The sequence below is a fragment of the Schistocerca cancellata genome, chromosome 4 (assembly GCF_023864275.1).
Source record: "Schistocerca cancellata isolate TAMUIC-IGC-003103 chromosome 4, iqSchCanc2.1, whole genome shotgun sequence".
NCBI classification, from domain to species: Eukaryota; Metazoa; Arthropoda; class Insecta; order Orthoptera; family Acrididae; genus Schistocerca; species Schistocerca cancellata.
Genome location: NC_064629.1, coordinates 542,551,078 through 542,568,564, shown reverse-complemented (window position 1 = coordinate 542,568,564; position 17,487 = coordinate 542,551,078).

Below are 17,487 nucleotides of genomic sequence, written 5' to 3'. Positions count from 1 at the left end.
GCATTGCCTGCACCTCAATCGGTATGGGAAGGGGAGGCTGGCAAAGCTTATAGGTGACAGTGTAGTGGGTGGTGGTGGTGGGATCACTCATGGAAAAGTTCCCGTAGTATTTGGAGTTAAGAGCTGCATCTTTTTAGACTGAAGTCAGCTGCTAGGTATACCTGCTTAAAGGAAGTCCCTGTAACTAAGGGCTTACCTTCAGAGGACGTCTTGTTTCCAAGTAGAGAAGGAATTAGCATATTTCATCAAAATATAAGGGGTATTAGAGATAAAGTTAGTCAACTGCTTATAGATATTGACTCTGAAATTATTGGTATAAAGGAGCACCACTTAAATAATGACAATTCAGAGGTTTCCTTTACCAGCATACAGATTAGCTGACTGTTTCTCAAGGAGTTCCTTGCTGGGTGGGGGAGTGGCCATGTACGTAAAAAACAGTATTCCATTGAAATGAAATGAAATGTCGTGTGACGAGGGCCTCCCGTCGGGTAGACCGCCCGCCTGGTACAAGTCTTTCGATTTGACGCCACTTTGGCGACTTGCGCGTCGATGGGCATGAAGTGATGATGATTAGGACAACACAACACCCAGTTCAAATGGTTCAAATGGCTCTGAGCACTATGGGACTTAACATCTACGGTCATCAGTCCCCTAGAACTTAGAACTACTTAAACCTAACTAACCTAAGGACAGCACACAACACCCAGCCATCACGAGGCAGAGAAAATCCCTGACCCCGCCGGGAATCGAACCCGGGAACCCGGGCGTGGGAAGCGAGAACGCTACCGCACGACCACGAGATGCGGGCTCAACACCCAGTCCCTGAACGGAGAAAATCTCCGACCCAGCCGGGAATCGAACTCGGGCCCTTTGGATTGACAGTCTGTCGCGCTGACCACTCAGCTACCGGGGGCGGACAGTATTCCATTTGAGTCCATAGACGTATCACGGCACTGCACTGAATGTTATGAAGGGGCAGTTGAATTTAGTGAAGCTAAACTTCTAATTGTTGTTGTTTATAGGTCCCCTAACTCTGACTTCATTTTTGCTCAAGCTGGAGAGGGTACGTGATTCACTTTGTAGGAAGTACCAGAAATTAGTTATACGTGGTGACTTCAATATAAATTTTGTATGATGGTGCAAGAAAAACGTTGTTGGTAGATCTCCTATTTTTCTTTTCTAACTAGGGTACAGGGGAACTGTAGCACAGCCACATTCTTCATTACTAAATGGGCATTCTGTCAGTAAAAGGGTGAATTGCCTCTCATACAATGATGCACTAATTTTAACACTAAAAGGCTTTTGTACCCAAACAAATGTCACATATAATTACAAACTATGTAAGAAAGTTAACCCAGCAGCAATAGAGTTTTTTAAACATTCTCAAAGAACAATTGGCAGGATTTTTATAGTTCCGATAACAAAGATGATAAATATAATGCTTTCCTTAGAACATTTCTCATGCTCTTTGAGAGTTGCTTTCCTTTAGAGCGTCCTAAACGGGGTACTAGCAGTAATAGGCAGCCCGGGTGGCTTACTAGTGGAATAAGGATATCATCTAGAACAAATTGGGAATTATATGAAAATGTTAGTAGTCACAATCAAGCTACAGTGGCCTATTACAAACAGCATTTAAGGTGCTTAAAAATGTTATTAGGAAGGCAAAGAGTATGTGGTATGCAAATAGAATAGCTAATTTACAGGATAAAGTTAAAACCATATGGTCAATTGCGAAGGAAGTGTCTGGTCAGCAGCACAAGGTCGACCATATAGTCAGTTAATAGTAAAAGTATTTCTGTTACTGGCAAGTCAGATATATGTAAAGTATTTAACAATCACTTACGGAGCATTGCTGGTAAATTACACTACTGGCCATTAAAATTGCTACACCACGAAGATGACGTGCTACAGACGCGAAATTTAACCGACAGGAAGAAGATGCTGTGATATGCAAATGATTAGCTTTTCAGAGCATTCACACAAGGTTGGCGCCGGTGGCGACACCTATAACGTGCTGACATGAGGAATGTTTCCAACCGATTTCTCATACACAAACAGCAGTTGACCGGCATTGCCTGGTGAAATGTTGTTGTGGTGCCTCGTGGAAGGAGGAGAAATAACGTACCATCACGTTTCCGACTTCGATAAAGGTCGGATTGTAGCGTATCGCGATTGCGGTTTATCGTATAGCGACATTGCTGCTCGCGTTGGTCGAGATCCAATGACTGTTAGCAGAATATGGAATCGGTGGGTTCAGGAGGGTAATACGGAACGCCATGCTGGATCCCAAGGGTCTCGTATCACTAGCAGTCGAGATGAGAGGCATCTTATCCGCATAGCTGTAACGGATCGAGCAGCCACGAATGGATCCCTGAGTCAACAGATGGGGACGTTTGCAAGACAACAGCCATCTGCACGAACAGTTCGACGACGTTTGCAGCAGCATGGACTATCAGCTCCGAGACCATGGCTGCGGTTACCCTTGACGCTGCATCACAGACAGGAGCACCTGCAATGGTGTACTCAACGACGAGGCTGGGTGCGCGTATGGCAAAACGTCATTTTTTCTCATAAATCCAGGTTCTGTTTACAGCATCATGATGGTCGCATCCGTGTTTGGCGACATCGCGGTGATCTCACATTGGAAGCGTGTATTCGTCATCGCCATACTGGCGTATCACCCGGCGTGATGGTGGTATGGGGTGCCATTGGTTACATGTCTCGGTCACCTCTTGTTCGCCTTGACGGCCCTTTGAATAGTGGACGTTACATTTCAGATGTGTTAGGACCCGTGGCTCTACCCTTCATTCGATCCCTGGGAAACCCTACATTTCAGCAGGATAATGCACGACCGCGTGTTGCAGTTCTTGTACGGGCCTTTCTGGATACAGAAAATGTTCGACTGCCACCCTGGCCAGCACATTCTCCAGATCTCTCACCAACTGAAAACGTCTGGTCAATGGTGGCCGAGCAACTGGCTCGTCACAATACGCCAGTCACTACTCTTGATGAACTGTGTTATAGTGTTGAAGCTGCATGGACATCTGTACCTGTACACGCCATCCAAACTCTGTTTGACTCAATGTCCAGGTGTATCAAGGCCGTTATTACGGCCAGAGGTGGTTGTTCTGGGTACTGATTTCTCGGGATCTACGCACCCAAATTGCGTGAAAATGTAATCACATGTCAGTACTAGTATATTTTATTTGTCTAATGAATACCCGTTTATTATCTGCATTTCTTCTTGGTGTAGCAATTTTAATGGCCAGTAGTGTAAATAAAAACAGGGAATCATATAACTCTCTTGGAAAACGCCTTTCCGAGATTGATGTCTGAAATACTTCTCTCAGATATTGACAAGGGAAAGATTGAGTCAATAATTAAACCACTGAAGACTAAGACTCTCATGGATATGATGGAGTGCCTAGCAGAATATTAAAGTACTGTGCTGCACATATTAGCCCTGTATTTAGCCATATTTGTAATTTTTCCTTTAGGAATGGTCAGTTTCCTGAACGATTAAGGTACTCGGTAGAAAAGTCGCTTTATAAAAATGGAGAAAGGAATAATGTAGAAAATTTTCGACCCATTTCTATGCAATCAGTGTTTGTTAAAGGTATTGAAAACGCTGTGCATTTAAGGATAATTGATCATTTTGTATCACAAGATTTGCTATCAGATGTACGGTTCGGCCTTAGAAGTCGTTTAACAAACTGAAAATGCTATATTCTCTATTCTCTGTGAGATACTGGATGGGTTAAACAAAAGGTCTCGAACGCTAGGCATATTTTTTGATTTAACTAAGGCGTTTGATTGTGTTGACAACAAAATATTGCTCCAGGCGTTGGACCATTACAGAATACAGGCAGTAGCTCACAATTGGTTCATCTCTTACTTTAGCAACAGACAGCAAAAGGTCATTATTTACAATGTAGAGAATGTCTGTGATATGGGGTACAGTCAAGTGGGGGGTTCCCCAGGGATCAGTATTTGGGCCACTCCTGTTCATTATTTATGTGTTATGCCCTCTGGTATTACAGGTAACTCTAAAATATTTCTGTTTGCTGATGACACTATTTTGGTGGTAAAGTAATTTGTGTACAACATTGACCCGGTTTCAAATAGTGCAACTCATGAGCAAAGTTCATGGCTTGTAGAAAATAAACTAAAGTTAAATCACAGCAAGACTCATTTTTTTCAGTTTGTAACACAAAAGTCAACGAAACCTGACGTTTTAATTTCACAGAATGGGCATATGATTAGTGAAACTGAACAGTTCAAATTTGTAGGTGTTCAAATACGAGGGTTGTTTTTTAAGTAAGGGCCGTTCGCGCGTATAGTCCCGTAGTTCGCGCGGTCGCTGCAACAAGCCACCGCGCCACTTGCCGGCATCCTTCCCGTTCACACTGATGCAAATTGCAGCTCTGTAGCTGATGTGTACGCATCGCTGTGCTATTTTATAATGTTTACGATTATTGAATCTCCCGCCGCGTGTGAATACGGTCAGTGATACGTTTTTTGACCGCGAGAAGCCTATCAGCTGCAGAAATTCATCGTCAGTTAACAGAAGTTTATGGGTTGAATGCAATGAGTGAAGGTAAAGTGCGTCAGTTGGTTAGAGTTTAAAAATGGACGTCAAAACGTCCATGACGAAGAACGCTCAGGCCGGCCCTCTGTGATCAGTGATGATTTGGTGGCTGCAGTCGAAACAAAGATTCGTGAGGACAGAAGATTCACAACTTCCACTCTTCCTTTGGAATTTCCACAAGTTTCAAGATCGGTTTTGTACAAAATTGTGTCTGAAAACCTAAACTTTAAGAAACTGTGTTCTCGGTGGGTACCCAGACTCCTCACAGAGGACCACAAAGGGAAGAGATTTGCCACTTCATTGGACTTTTTGATTCGTTACGAGGAAGAAGGGGATGACATGTTGAGTCAAATTGTCACTGGAGATGAAACATGGGTATCCCATATCACTCCCGAAAGCAAGCGACAATCGATGGAATGGCGACACACAACCTCACCCGTCAAGGTCAAAGCCAAACAGACGCTGTCAAAGCGCAAGATTATGGCAATTGTGTTCTGGGCCCGGCGCAGTGTTTTGCTAGTGGACTTTATGCCACGAGGAACGACAATCAACTCAGATGCCTATTGTGCAACTCTAAAGAAGATCCGCAGAGCAATTCAAAACAAAAGGCGCGGCATGCTGACAAAAGGAGTTTTGCTCCTGCACGATAACGCTACGCCTCACACCTCTCAAAAGACTCGGGATTTGATTGATTCTTTTGGCTGGGAAGTTTTGGACCATGCACTATACAGCCCCGATCTTGCTCCTAGCGATTTTCACCTTTTCCGGTACCTGAAACACCATCTTGGCGGGCAGCGCTTCAATGACGACGATGAAGTGAAAGCGGCCGTGAACTCTTGGCTGTCGGAGCAGGCGGCCGAATTCTTTGAAGAGGGAATTAAAAACTTAGTTGTACGGTATGACAAGTGCTTAAATAAACAAGACAACTATGTTGAAAAATAGGTAAAAGTGTGTAGAATCAGAAAATAAAAGTTTTTTTTACAAAAGTATTTGTATCTTTTTTTAAAAATAAAAACGGCCCTTACTTAAAAAACAACCCTCGTAGATAGTAAACTGTCGTGGAAAGCCCACGTTCAGGATCTTGTTCAGAGACTTAATGTTGCCATTTTTACTATTCGAACGGTATCGGAAGTGAATGATCGTTCGACACGAAAATTAGTCTACTTTGCTTATTTTCATTCGCTTGTGTCGTATGGAATTTTAATTTTGGGTGCCCTTACGATTCTAGAGGATATTTTTGGCTCAGAAGTGGGCAGTTCGGGCAATAAGTGGTATAAGTTAACGAAGTTCTTGTCGACCCCAGTTCACGAGTCTGGGTACTTTGACATTGGCGTCTCAATATATATATATTCCTTACCGTCATTTCTTGTTAACAATATTAGCTTATTCCCAATAATAAGCAACTTTCACTCAGTTAATATTCGGCAGAAATCCAACCTGCATGTGGATCTGACTTCCTTAACTCTTGTGCAGATAGGTGTGCTGTATACTGCTGCATCCATTTTCAATAAGCCACTACTCGAATTCAAAAATCTTATCAGTACTCCATGAGCTTTCAAATCTAAACTGAAGAGTTTCCTCATGGGTCACTTCTTCTATTCTATAGAGGAGTTCCTTGAAAAATTAAGCTGATTCTTGCTGTATTGTTGACTGCGTTTCCTTAAATTTATAGATTGACATCTTTGGGGTTCATAAACATTTTATTTTTATCCCTTATAACTTTTATGTTCTAATTTCATGTACTGACACGTTTCATGATCTTGGAAATCTGTTCCTCAATTTGGTCCTACGGAACTTGACGTGTAAATAAATAAATACGTAACACGAATCAGATACAACAGTGAGTACAAATTCATCTAATTTTATTATCAAACCATTTTAATAATCAATACTCAAATACAGGTCTCGACAATATCTACCACGTCGGCTATTATACTCCCACTGGCCGTCGGTTGGACTCCCATAGCTCCCGATACACCCGCTGCTGCGTCGTCTGTACAGCACCTGAACTCCTTGTCTAGTCTCGGTCGTAGAACATGAAACAACAAAAATTGCTTTTTAACACAAAAGTATAAAATTAAGACGCATATTTCTTGAGGGTATTTTTGTTCTGTCGTTGCAACTACGAACATGGGTGATTTTTTCACCAGACGCGTTTCGCTTTATTGAGGTAAAGTATCATCAGTGGTCGGTAATTAAGTTATTTACATTTTGATTTGCTTTTAGACTGAAAAACAGCTCGTTAAGAATAAGTTGATTTGTACTTACGGTGATTTTTCGGCTGATTTCTCGCCTACATCGGTAAATGCCGTCTGCTAGCACATCGTTGTTTTCCTGTGTTAGACACTGATAATTGTCTAATTTTTTGATGTTCTGCAGCACTATGCATCTCTTATGTTTTTCGCAACACACTTTTATGCACACCAATGCATTCTTTGTTTTTGTACTTCAAAATACGTGTTGTTGTGTTTAGTAGTGTTGCCAACATGACCTTTCCACTACCTTGTCTTTGACCTACAACATTTTTTAATTAGATTATTGCATGTGTGTAATTCTATTTAATTATGTTTCTGTGTATTTATGTACTGTGTAAGAGTATAGAAAGAACAGCGATAGAGGGATTTTTTTAGGGAAGAGGAAAACCATGATGGGTGGACATAAATACACTCCTGGAAATGGAAAAAAGAACACATTGACACCGGTGTGTCAGACCCACCATACTTGCTTCGGACACTGCGAGAGGGCTGTACAAGCAATGATCACACGCACGGCACAGCGGACACACCAGGAACCGCGGTGTTGGCCGTCGAATGGCGCTAGCTGCGCAGCATTTGTGCACCGCCGCCGTCAGTGTCAGCCAGTTTGCCGTGGCATACGGAGCTCCATCGCAGTCTTTAACACTGGTAGCATGCCGCGACAGCGTGGACGTGAACCGTATGTGCAGTTGACGGACTTTGAGCGAGGGCGTATAGTGGGCATGCGGGAGGCCAGGTGGACGTACCGCCGAATTGCTCAACACGTGGGGCGTGAGGTCTCCACAGTACATCGATGTTGTTGCCAGTGGTCGGCGGAAGGTGCACGTGCCCGTCGACCTGGGACCGGACCGCAGCGACGCACGGATGCACGCCAAGACCGTAGGATCCTACGCAGTGCCGTAGGGGACCGCACCGCCACTTCCCAGCAAATTAGGGACACTGTTGCTCCTGGGGTATCGGCGAGGACCATTCGCAACCGTCTTCATGAAGCTGGGCTACGGTCCCACACACCGTTAGGCCGTCTTCCGCTCACGCCCCAACATCGTGCAGCCCGCCTCCAGTGGTGTCGCGACAGGCGTGAATGGAGGGACGAATGGAGACGTGTCGTCTTCAGCGATGAGAGTCGCTTCTGCCTTGGTGCCAGTGATGGTCGTATGCGTGTTTGGCGCCGTGCAGGTGAGCGCCACAATCAGGACTGCACACGACCGAGGCACACAGGGCCAACACCCGGCATCATGGTGTGGGGAGCGATCTCCTACACTGGCCGTACACCACTGGTGATCGTCGAGGGGACACTGAATAGTGCACGGTACATCCAAACCGTCATCGAACCCATCGTTCTACCATTCCTAGACCGGCAAGGGAACTTGCTGTTCCAACAGGACAATGCACGTCCGCATGTATCCCGTGCCACCCAACGTGCTCTAGAAGGTGTAAGTCAACTACCCTGGCCAGGAAGATCTCCGGATCTGTCGACCATTGAGCATGTTTGGGACTGGATGAAGCGTCGTCTCACGCGGTCTGCACGTCCAGCACGAACGCTGGTCCAACTGAGGCGCCAGGTGGAAATGGCATGGCAAGCCGTTCCACAGGACTACATCCAGCATCTCTACGATCGTCTCCATGGGAGAATAGCAGCCTGCAATGCTGCGAAAGGTGGATATACACTGTACTAGTGCCGACATTGTGCATGCTCTGTTGCCTGTGTCTATGTGCCTGTGGTTCTGTCAGTGTGATCATGTGATGTATCTGACCCCAGGAATGTGTCAATAAAGTTTCCCCTTCCTGGGACAATGAATTCACGGTGTTCTTATTTCAATTTCCAGGAGTGTATATTGCAGTGTGATGGAGTGAGTTAGAGGAGAAGGTGAGGAGCGAGAGGTGAAATGAAACTTGAGTGGGGGGGGGGGGGGGAAGGAGGGCGGTGGGTGAAGGATGGAAAAGTCTCTTTTCTTTTTCATGTAATTTCATAAATTATTCTATATAGAATCTGGTTTCCAATATATATCTGGGCATTGAGCGACTGTTTAATTTGTGTTAATGCTTTTTGTATGTGGAAATTTTCTTGGAAAGGGAGGAGGTGTATGTCTTTACTGATTTTTATGATAGTCATATCGTTTTCAATATTGCTTGGTCTATGGTGTTCTTTTAGATGATCGACAAATGTTGAATGATTTTTACCGTATTTAAATGTTCTGTGTTCTTTATATCTTCTGTCGAAAGTCCTGCCAGTCATTCCAATGTATATCAATGCATATCTTCTCACAATATCTGCAGCTGAGCTGATAGATACCACATTATTGGTGTGTCTGATTTTGATTTTAGTTTTGGGATATGATTTTGTGTGGAATTGTTTACTTTCTAGGCAATATTTATGCCTTGTTTTTTGAATATGCTACCAATTTTATGAGTGAATTTGTTGTGGTAGGTCATTGTATGCTTTTTTTGTAGTGCAGATATACTTGCTGGTGTCGCTCAGCGAAACGTAAAATTATTTATAACGATTATTGTAAACACTTCAACTTAGGATTATTACTGGTATCTTTAAACTCTTTTACTGGAAAAAATTACATGTACAGGATGGATCACAATTAATAGCGAAAACGGGCATGTATGAGACCACATAATGACAGAAGTAAAAATGTTACAGCAAAAGCGAGCCGTTTGCGGAATAATTCCGAATATGTGATTTCGAGGTTAGCTGAAAGAAAGCATTCCGGTGTCAGCAGTATTCATTTATTATGGTACCCTTTACAAGACATTCTTACTCTGGAAAACACTGTGAGATGCGTGGTAGAGGATACTTCCCATTGTACTGTTTTGACGTTACTATGTTTAATTCGCCAGTCTTCTTATAAATCACAGATCCATTGCGATCAATAGATCTACACCAAACGAATTTCTTCAGAGGAAAGCTTTGTTCGTCATGACCTAAGAAAAGAAAGAAAATTTGGTTCTAATGTTATACAACAGTCACTTTTGGCCACTACATAAAATTGTTTGAAATTAACAGTCCCTTTTCATTTTTTCTTTTTACTTATATTTTCTTAATCAGCTTTCTTCCTGTAGTTAGTTTTCGTATTCTTTTTTTTTTCAGATTACCCCGCTTTTATTAACATGTTTTCTAGATCAGTACCATCTCTTATTCACAGTGGTGTAGTAATTTCCTGCTGATGGGTACGATCAATTATGGCTTCAAAGCTTGATATGAGAACAATAAACAACTAAACTGCGTCCGAAGTGGCCTCGGAAGACCTGGCGGTATCAACCGACCGCCGTGTCATCCTCAACAGAAAGGCGTCACTGGATGCGGATATTGAGGGTCATGTGGTCAGCACACCGCTGTCCTGGCCGTTGTAAGTTTTCGTGACCAGAGCCGCTACTTCTCAGTCAGCACCTCCGCAATTGGTCTCACAAGGACTGAGTGCACGCCGCTTACCAACAGCGCTCAGCAGACCTGGGCGGTCACTCATAAGTGATAGCCAAGTCCGACAGCGCTTAACTTCGGTGATCTTACGGGAATCGGTCTCAGTACTGCGCAAGGTCGCTGGCGATATGACAATGCTCATCTTCATTTTGACGATTTTTTAGAAAAGCCTTTCAAAGCAATTAATATATTTCAGTCGAAGCAGGAGAGAGAAATAACGCACTTGTGGCAATTAGTTTCTCTTAACACATGATGTTTAATTTTAATTTATCAATTAATATACTAATAAAGATATATTAATAATTGTCATAATACTTTAACTAGACCAGATTGATTACTGTTTTGTAATCCTCTGATCAAAAGAAATCGTGTGATGTACACTGAAGAGCCAAAGAAACTGGTGCACCTAACTAATATCGTGTAGGGCCCCCGCGAGCACGCAGAAGTGCCGCAGCAGGACGTGACATGGACTCGACTAATGTCTGAAACAGTGTTGGAGGGAATTGACACCATGACCTGTCCATAAATCCGTAACAGTACGAGGAGGGGAGTTCTCTTCTGAACAGCACGTTGCAAGGCATCCCAGATATGCTCAGTAACGTTCATGTCTGGGGAGTTTAGTGGCCAGAAGAACTGTTTAAACTCAGAAGAGTGTTCATGCAGCCACTCTGTAGCAATCCTGGACGTGTGTGGTATTGCACTGACCCGCTGTAATTGCCCAAGTCCGTCGGAATGCACAATGGGCATGAATGGATGCAAGTGATCAGACAGGATGCTTACGAGCGTGTCACCTGTCGGAGTCGTATCTAGACGTATCAGGGGCCCCAGATCACTCCAGCTGCACACGCCCCACACCATTATAGAGACTTCACCAGCTTGAACAGTCCCCTGCTGACGTCCAGGGTCCATGGATTCATGAAGTTGTCTCCATACCCGTACACGTCCATCCGATCGATGCAATTTGAAACGAGACTCATCCGATCAGGCAACATGTTTCCAGTCGTCACCTGTCCAATGTCGGTGTTGATGCGCCTAGGTGAGGCGTAAATCCACTTGTTGTCTTATATTGGCGTTGCCGAAATGGTGCAAATGGCTCTGAGCACTATGGGACTTAACATCTGAGGTCATCATTCCCCTAGAACTTAGAACTACTTAAACCTAACTAACCTAAGGACATCACACACATCCATGCCCGAGGCAGGATTCGAACCTGCGACCGTAGCAGTCGCGCGGTTCCGGACTGACGTGCCTAAAACCGCTCGGCCACCGCGGCCAGCCGGCGATACCGACTGCAGCGCCGTATTTTGCCTGTTCACGTATCTCTGTAATGGATATGCATGCCTGTACCAGTTTCTTTGGTGCTACAGTGTAAGTCGTGATAACATTTTGTAAGCTTTTTAATTTGGTATTTTTCTGTTGATCTAGTGTGTTTCTAGCTCTTTCGATCCCTTTCAACCCAGTTCAGACACGACATTCTCAAAACAATTTGCATGCGACCAGAACCGGCAGTTTGTAAGGGATTCCCAAGGCCATCAGGATTCACTGAACTATCTGTATTTTTAACCACCAACCTAATTTAAATTTGGACAATTCTTAGTCACGAGACACGAAGTAATTCTAACGTAGGGGTTGTCTGACGCCATGGGAATGATGTCCCTAGCAATCAGAATAAATGCAGCAGCCACTGCCGAAGCGGAACGTTCTTTGGCAGTACCACTTGGCGTAGGCGGTAATTGTAGTGAGTGTTTTAGTAGATGCTTTAACTGACTATAAATATCCGCATGTTTACAAAATGGCGCTGCATTGTTTTTGCGCAGGTTGAAGGTGGCAACACTGATTCGATGAAGCCTGAAGCAGCAAGACATGTCAGTCGTTCAGTGCACCGATTGCATATTATATAGCCTATGAAGAGAACAATAATAAACTAAGATTGTTCGAAAAGACCACCACAGATAAACATGTGAAGCCATAGATCTACACCCTGAACAATAAACGACTAAGAATGTATCCTCGGCAGTTGTGGATTTGGGGATCTACATTATTAGTGGAGGCTCAAGATAATGACAATTAAAATAAACAATAAATAGATCCCACCAAATAATCGTTCTTTCTATTTAATCTATGTATAAAGCGCTGAAATAATGATTGAGAAAACGCCATGAGTGCACTGTAGTTAGTCTAATCTTGTTTTCGCGGTCTCTACAAAGCAGTGAATACGGGGCTGCAGAATATCTCTAGATTCTTAATTTAATTTTGATTCTTCAAAATTTGTACGTAAGCTTTCTCTGGATAACTGGCGTCTCTCTTCAGGTGTCTGCAAATTCATGTTTTTCACCATTTTGGCGATGCTCTTCAATGAGTCAAACAAACAATGACCTTTTGTATTGCCACTTTTGTATACGTTCAACATCCGCTGCTATTAGTATTTGGTACGGGACCCACACATTTGAGCAGTATTCTGAAATGGGATGTACGAGTGTGTGGCAAGCAGTCTCCTTTGTAGACGCCCACATCAATAGTTTTGGAGCATGCTGCTTTACAAATCTGGAATTGGTTTGCTTTACGATTTGAGTCTTCTGATTTTCGAAGGTTGCACTCGCTAAACTCGAGCTATATACTACGCAGTATTAAAGTGTTGCTTGTGCAAATAGATTGCAGTTATGATTCGAAGGACTTGAAAGGGAAGTAGCAGTTGAGAAGGGTGAGAAAAATGTATGTAGCCTATCGACGAGGGTATTCAATCTGTACTCTGAACAAGCAGTAAAGAAAACCAAAGAGAAATTTGGGAACTTTTCCGGTGACATTGTGATCCTTTTCGACACAATAAAGGACTTTGACGAGCAGTTGAAGGTAATAGATAGTGTCTTGAAAAGAGGTTATGAGATGAGCATCAACAAAAGTGAAACAAGGGTAATGGAATGTAGCCAAATCAAATCAGGCAATTCCACAAACATCAGATTAAGAAATGAGACACTCAAAGTAATAGATGAGTTTTGCTATTTGGGTAGCAAAATAACTAATGATGGGCGAAGAAGGGAAAATATTAAATGCAGACTGGCTGTTGCAAGGAATGTATTTCTGAAAAAGAGAGATTTGTTGACATCGAATATAAATTTAAATCTTAAGAAGTCTTTTATGAATCTATTTGTCTGGACTGTACCCTTGTATGGAAGTGAAACATGGGCGATAACTAGTTCAGACAAGAAAATAAAATTTTGAAATGTGATGTCGTAGAAGAATGCTGAAAGCTAGATGGGCAGATCGAGTAACAAATAAGGAATTACTGAATTGAATTAGTGAAATAAGTAATTTATGGCACAACATGACTAAAACAAAGGATCGCTTGATAGGACACACTGTGAGGCATCAAGGAACTGTCAGTACGGCACGGGAGGGAAATGTAGAGGGAGACCAAGGCATGAATACAATAAGCGGGTTCAAATGAATGTAGGTTGCAGTAGTTTTTCGAGGATGAAGAGACTTGCACAGGAGTAGCATGTAGACCTGCATCATAACAATCAATACCACGACAACATACACTGTATTGTTATTACAATTAAAAATCCTACATCTGTGACATGTAAGAACTTGGGATAGCAAGTTATATTTTCTAGAGAAGTGAGGGGTTTGGGATGCGAAAGGGGGGGGGGGGGGGAGGAGAATGTTGAGAGAAACAAAAATACTGAAAGTGGATCATCTACATTGATAGTAGTCTACATACTGATGAGCATCAAAACACACTCCCAGAGGGGATTTAGGCGTCCCCCAACAGAGACAGCAAAGACGAAACATTTTGAAAATCGCCTTACATTGCGAAAAAATAGAGGCCCCCACTAGAACCGAACCCTGGATCCGCACCCAACAACATCAAAATTTCTCCAGAATGAGTGAAGTATTGGTATGAGCATAGGATGCACAAAGGCTACGTCTCGTAGTGCAGCGTTGAGAGAAACTCAACTTTTGTTCTGACTTCAGTTCGCGGAAGGAAGTGCCCTTTCCGCGGAAGGCTATAATGGTTCTCTGTGAAGTCTAGATGGAAACCGGCTCAGATGGGCTTGTTAGGTGCGACCGTGAACCGAGAGCAAAAGCGGAAGCTGGCATACCAGCGGTTTACGAGGAAGAGTACTGGCCCGTTCGGAGAAACTGCTTACTGGAGCAGACTGGCCGCAGCGTGAGCAGCGCCGAGAGATAGCTACGCTGGCCGTTACAGTTGCAGCAACGCGAGCACGGTGTGCAACAACCATCAGATTGACATCAAGTATACCACAGACTTGTATATGGTTCAAATGGCTCTGAGCACTATGGGACTTGCTTGTATATGCAAATGATTAATGTTCCAGAGCAAGACCACAATGGTTTTTTTTCAATGATTTCGTGATGTCTTCAGCTGCCCTTCTCTTTGTACAATTTCGGCCTCAGGCCATTTTCAAATACTAAAACGGAAATATTATACTAAGGATATATCAGTGTTACTTGTGATACTAGACACATTATAACTTACTTTATCGACAATTCTTTTGTGGTATATTATGCCATGTACTTCTTTGCACTGTCATAAAATAAATTAGAAAAGATTTTTCACTGCTTTAGGAGCATGCTACGTTCGAGCAGTTGTTGCAAAGCTCTTATATATTGGTTAATGTTTTAGCGTACATACACTAGGAAGATTAAAATAATTTTACAGAAATTCGTTAAATATCCTATATATGTCTTTGTTATTAATTATATTTATCATTTATCATTGGTGTAAATAACTATGTGATTTCTTTAAAATAACTTGTAAATATTTGTTCTGTTACTGTGGGAGCACGTAATTTATGAATAGTTGTTAAAAATATTATATATATATATATATATATATATATATATATATATATATATATATATATATATATATAGGGTGTTACAAAAAGGTACGGCCAAACTTTCAGGAAACATTCCTCACACGCAAAGAAAGAAAATATGTTATGTGGACATGTGTCCGGAAACGCTTACTTTCCATGTTAGAGCTCATTTTATTACTTCTCTTCAAATCACATTAATCATGGAATGGAAACACACAGCAACAGAACGTACCAGCGTGACTTCAAACACTTTGTTACAGGAAATGTTCAAAATGTCCTCCGTTAGCGAGGATACATGCATCCACCCTCCGTCGCATGAAATCCCTGATGCGCTGATGCAGTCCTGGAGAATGGCGTATTGTATCACAGCCGTCCACAATACGAGCACGAAGAGACTCTACATTTGGTACCGGGGTTGCGTAGACAAGAGCTTTCAAATGCCCCCATAAATGAAAGTCAAGAGGGTTGAGGTCAGGAGAGCGTGGAGGCCATGGAATTGGTCCGCCTCTACCAATCAATCGGTCACCGAATCTGTTGTTGAGAAGCGTACGAACACTTCGACTGAAATGAGCAGGAGTTCCATCGTGCATGAACCACATGTTGTGTCGTACTTGTAAAGGCACATGTTCTAGCAGCACTGGTAAAGTATCCCGTATGAAATCATGATAACTTGCTCCATTGAGCGAAGGTGGAAGAACATACTGACGAAACTAAAATGAGCTCTAACATGTAAATTAAGCGTTTCCGGGCGCATGCAGACATAACATCTTTTCTTTATTTGTGTGTGAGGCAAGGAATTTTTCCTGAAAGTTTGGCCGTACCTTTTTGTAACTAAGGGTGATTCACGAAGATATGCAAATATTTTAATATGTTATTCTACAAGTAAAACTAAAGAAAAAAACATAGGTCCGCAAATGTTTAGTTACGGAGTTACGGCTAATGAAGGATTTTGCCTGAAATTTAGCAACTTCGCTAATATGAACCCATCGCAAAACTGGACAAGGTTAAAGTACAGCACGATTTCTATTTATTTTGTTCTTATTCTTCTGGTGAATCTAATGAACATGTCCCAGACTTATATCTGCAGTAATTTTCCAGAACATCTAGAGAAGCAAAGATTATTATACAAGTAAATTTGTTTACTTTCCACTAAGAATGTAGAAACGTTTATGTTATTGATGGCAACCGTTAGTGAGTTGTTACAGTCATTTCCTAACCTTTAAACGAGTTAAGTTTTCTGTATTGTTCAGCGAAGGAAAGTAATAAAAATAGTGTATTTAAGTGAAATCAAATAGTAACTGTTGTAGTTTGTAGATTATTTATGAAATAGGGATACCTTTCAAATTTACGACAGAGGAATACACCGATATGGTGTTTCTTTATGGCAAATGTGATGATCATGCTACGGCTGCAGTTAACGAATATCGCGTACGTTATCCAACTCGGAGCTTTCCGAATACACGAACTATAAGTGGAGTATTTCGAATGTTACGGCAGACAGGTTCTCTATCTAGCGTTCATAATCAGTACGAGCGCTCGATACGTGAAGACGATGATGAGGATATTATGGATGCTGTTCAACGTAGCCCGGGTACCAGTACACAACGTATCTCCCAACGATTAGGCACTTCAAAATCTAAGGTGTCCCGTACACTGAAGTACAATAATCTGTATCCTTACCATAAACAAAAAGTGTATCATTTACATCCGGGAAATCCTGCCCTTCGCTTGGAGTTGTGCAACTAATTAAATACTAATCGACAGTTACACAAATACTTTTTTTACTAATGAGGCACAGTTTACTCTAGATGGTATAAACAATTCACATAACGAGAACGTATGGCCTGAAGCAGACCCACATGCAACAGTGCAACGCAATTTCCAGCAGCGATTTAGCATAAATGTGTGGTGTAGTATAACCAACACACACTTTATTGGACCATTAATTTTCCCAGGACGTAACTGGCGAGACGTACTTACAATTCCTTCAAGAAGAAATGCCCCGCTTGCTCGAAGATGTTCAACTTGCTACGCGATTGCAATTGTATTGTCAACATGACGTCGCGCCTCCACATTCCACCAAAGCCGTTACTACACATTTAAATGAAATTTTCCCCAGAAATGGATTGGTCGTGGTGGTACACGACTGTGGCCACGCAAACCGCCCGATTTTAAAAAATTCAAAGGGCTCTAAACACTATGGGACTTAACATCTGAGGTCATCAGTCCCCTAGACTTAGAACTACTTAAACCTAACTAACCTAAGGACATCACACACATCCAAGCCCGAGGCAGGATTCGAACCTGCTACTGTAGCAGCAACGCGGTTCCGGACTGAAGCGCCTAGAACCGCCAGACTTACATGAATGGATT